We start from the raw sequence: 4,183 nt of genomic DNA, 5'->3' as shown, positions 1-4,183 counted from the left end.
TGGAACTACAGGTGCACACCATTATACCCATCTGTCACCCATTGTTTTCTGATGAAAGTCAGCCATGATTTGCATTGTTGTTGTGCTAAATATAATCTATTTTCTATGTCTAAATTTAATAATTTATTTTATGTGTGCATCTTAAAATTTTTCCTGTATTTTTGATTTTCAACCAGTTTGTGATGACCTGGATAAAATGACTGATGCTGTTTTCTCTGCTGTGTCCATTCTGCTTTAGCTCTATAAATACATTTTTAACTTCATGCACTGTAGTTTTTCTAGTTCTAGAATTTTCACTTGGTTCTATTTTAGCAGTTTTATCTTTTGAAATTCTCAGTCTTTTTATCCATTTTGTCAATCTTATCCTCAAATTTCTTTAATATATTTCAATAGTTATTTTAAAGTCTTTGTTTATTCCAATATTTGAACCATTAGTGGATCTGCTACTATTCAGTTTTTTTCCTCTTAATTAGAAGTACATCCTGCTTCTTCACTTATTTCATAGCTTTTTATTGCATGCCAGAAATTGCATAATTAAAAATAAAACCCTACAGCCCTTGGTATAAATACTGTCTATCTTATTCTTTTTTAACTTTTAAATATATATATATATATAATTTTTTAAAAAATTATACTTTAAGTTCTGGGATACATGTGCAGAATGTGCAGGTTTGTTACATAGGTATACATGTGCCATGGTGGTTTGCTGTGCCTATCAACCCGTCATCTAGGTTTTAAGCCCTGCACGCATTAGGTATTTGTCCTAATGCTCTCGCTTCCCTTGCCTCCAACCCCCCCGATAGGCCCTGGTCTGTGATGTTCCCATCCCTGTGTCCATGTGTTCTCATTGTTCAACTCCCACTTATGAGTGAGAACATGTGGTGTTTGGTTTTCTGTTCCTGTGTTAGTTTGCTGAGAATGATGGCTTCCAGCTTCATCCGTGTCCCTGCAAAGGACATGAACTCAATTTTTAAAATATGAAATGCTTCACGAATTTGTGTCATCCTTGTGCAGGGGCCATGGTAATCTTCTGTGTCTTGTTCCAGTTTTAGAATATGTGCTGCCAAAGTGAGCACAATACTATCTTCTAAAAGGGAGGGCGTGTTCTTTTGTCTGTAAGTTAGGGAAATGGGTCAATCTTTATAATCCAGAAAGAATTTGAGCTGATTTGTGGCTGGGATACAGCTTTAGTTAGCTTTATTTCACTTGTGTTTTCACATGTATTTAGGGCTAACTTGGTCTGTACTGTACATATTATAAACTGCTCTGTCTAGTAGGACCTTGGGATCTAATCACCAGAAGACTACAGAGTTCTCTGTCTCTGCTTTTCCAATTCCATTTTCATACCATTTCCGCCCACTCACCAAAAGTTTCATGGGGGAAAACTCAGCAGGTAAGAAGAACAAGTTCTTTGCATTTGAAACTCCTACAGACTTCAATCCATTTATACTAGCCCACAAGGTCTGCAGGCTTTCCTGTATCATAGCAGAGTTCCTGAGACTGTGATAAGCCCAGTCTTCCACCAGCCTCTGTGGAAATTCAGCTGAAGAGAATTTCGCCACTGATACCTGCTCAGCCAGAAATACCTTATCCTCCCCTGTAATTGAATTTTGGATCATTTTTGATCTGCAACCCTCTAATCTCTTAAATGTGGGGGGAGATGGGGAAGATGATCCAGTAATTTTTGTGGTTTATCTAGTGGGAGAAATGGTCCCTCAAGACCTTCTACATCTTATCTGAAGGCTGGAAGTTCTTAACTTTTAAATATTTTAAGATCTCTAGTGATGTCCCTTTTTAATTTCTGAAAATTTTAAGTATAGTTTTCTCACATTTCTTTTAATGAATCTTGATAGGTGTTTATCTGTTTTATTAATCTCTTCAAAATACCAATTTTTAAATTGTATGTTTCTTATTTTTTTCTCTTTAACATTTCCTTCTACTTTTTTGCGTTTAATTTGTTGTACTTTTTTTTAGCTTTTTAGGAGATTATTAAATAATTTTTTCAGTTTTTTTCCAAAGTGTGTGTTTGATTTTATACATTTCTCTGTAAGCACTATTTTATCTACGTTGCACAAATTCTGATAGCTATACTCAGTTCAAAATATTTTCTAATTTGCTTTGTTATTTCTTGTTTGACTTCAGGGTAATTTAGAAAACAATTCCTTAATTTATAAACATTCGGTGATTTTCTAGTTATCTCTTGGTTACTGATTTCTAACTTAGTTCCACTGTGGTCAGAGTACTGGTTCTGGCTTCATGGCCCATTTTGGTAAATGTATCATGTGCATTTGAAAAGAATGTGTGTTCTGCAGCTGTTTGGTATAGTGTTCTGTATACATACCAGTTAGGTCAAACTGGTTAATTGGATTGTTCAAAAATACATCTTTTTATTTTTCTTTTTTCATTAAATTTTTTTTATTATTATACTTTAGGTTCTAGGGTACATGTGTACAATGTGCAGGTTTGATACATAGGTATACATGTGCCAGGTTGGTTTGCTGCACCCATAAACTCATTTACATTAGGTGTTTCTCCTAATGCTATCCCTCTCCTAGCCTTCCAGCCCCCAACAGGCCCCAGCATGTGATGTTCCCCACCCTGTGTCCAAGTGATCTCATTGTTCGGTTCCCACCAATGAGTGAGAACATGCAGCATTTGGTTTTCTGTCCTTGTACAGTTTGCTGAGAATGATGGTTTCCAGCTTCATCCATGTCCCTGCCAAGGACATGAACTCATCCTTTTATATGGCTGCATAGTATTCCACAGTGTATATGTGCACATTTTCTTAATCCAGTCTATCATTGATGGACGTTTGGGTTTTTTTTTGTTTTGCTACTTTCTTTGCTATTGCTAATAATGTCTTCTATTTTATTTTTTAACTTTAAAATTATGTATATATAATTTTTAAAAAAATTATACTGTAAGTTCTGGGATACATGTGCAGAATGTGCAGGTTTTTTTTCATAGGTATACATGTGCCATGGTGGTTTGCTGTGCCTATCAACCTGTCATCTAGGTTTTAAGTTGCAATAAACATACATGTACATGTGTCTTTATAGTAGCATGATTTATAATCCTTTGGGTATATACCCAGTAATGGGATGGCTGGGTCAAATGGTATTTCTAGTTCTGGATCTTTGAGGAATTGCCACACTGCCTTCCACAATGGCTGAACAAATTTACACTCCCACCAACGGTGTAAAAGGGTTCCTATTTCTCCACATCCTCTCCAGCATCTGTTGTTTCCTGACTTTTTAATGATTGCCATTCTAACTGGTATGCAATAGTATCTCATTGTGGTTTTGATTTGCATTTGTCTGATGACCAGTGATGATGAGCATTTTTTCATGTGTCTCTTGGCTGTATAAATGTCTTCTTTTGAAAAATGTCTGTAAATATCCTTTGCCCACTTTTTGATGGGGTTGTTTGTTTTTTTCTTGTAAATTTGTTTGAGTTCTTTGTAGATTCTGGATATTAGCCCTTTGTCAGATGGGTAGATTGCAAACATTTTCTCCCATTCTGTAGGCTGCCTGTTCACTCTGATGGTACTTTCTTTTGCTGTGCAGAAGCTCTTTAGTTCAATTAGATCCCATTTGTCTATTTTGGCTTTTGTTGCCATTGCTTTTGGTGTTTTAGTCATGAGGTCCTTGCCCAAGCCTATGTCCTGAATGGTATAGCCTAGGTTTTCTTCTAAGGTTTTTATGGTTTTAGGTCTAACATTTAAGTCTCTAATCCATTTTCAATTAATTTTTATATAAGGTATAAGGAAGGGATCCAGTTTCAGCTTTCTACTATGGCTAGCCAGTTTTCCCAGCATCATTAATAAAATAGGGAATCCTTTCCCCATTTCTTGTTTTTGTCAGGTTTGTCAAAGATCAGATGGTTATAGATGTGTGGTGTTATTTCTGTGGCCTCTATTCTGTTCCATTTGTCTATCTCTCTGTTTTGGTACCAGTACCATGCTGTTTTGGTTACTGTAGCCTTGTAGTATAGTTTGAAGTCAGGTAGCGTAATGCCTCCAGCTTTGTTCTTTTTGCTTAGGATTGTCTTGACAATGAGGGCTCTATTTTGGTTCCCTATGAACTTCAAAGTAGTTTTTTCCAGTTCTGTGAAAGAAAGTCATTGGTAGCTTAATGGGGATGGCATTGAATCTATAAATTATGTTGGGCACTATGGACATTTT

The 4,183-nt window shown here is 35.9% G+C and overlaps 1 non-coding gene across 1 annotated transcript; it reads right to left on the bottom strand.

Moving 5' to 3' along the window:
• Window positions 1-971: 971 nt before the first annotated feature.
• On the bottom strand, window positions 972-1,076 carry LOC129037624 (U6 spliceosomal RNA). Its single transcript, XR_008502867.1, has one exon. It is a non-coding gene; the product is annotated as a U6 spliceosomal RNA (small nuclear RNA).
• Window positions 1,077-4,183: the final 3,107 nt, after the last annotated feature.

This window comes from Pongo pygmaeus, chromosome 4, assembly GCF_028885625.2.
Source record: "Pongo pygmaeus isolate AG05252 chromosome 4, NHGRI_mPonPyg2-v2.0_pri, whole genome shotgun sequence".
Classification (NCBI taxonomy): Eukaryota; Metazoa; Chordata; class Mammalia; order Primates; family Hominidae; genus Pongo; species Pongo pygmaeus.
Note: the sequence above shows the minus strand (reverse complement) of the source record. Positions and strands in the feature narration are given on the sequence as shown.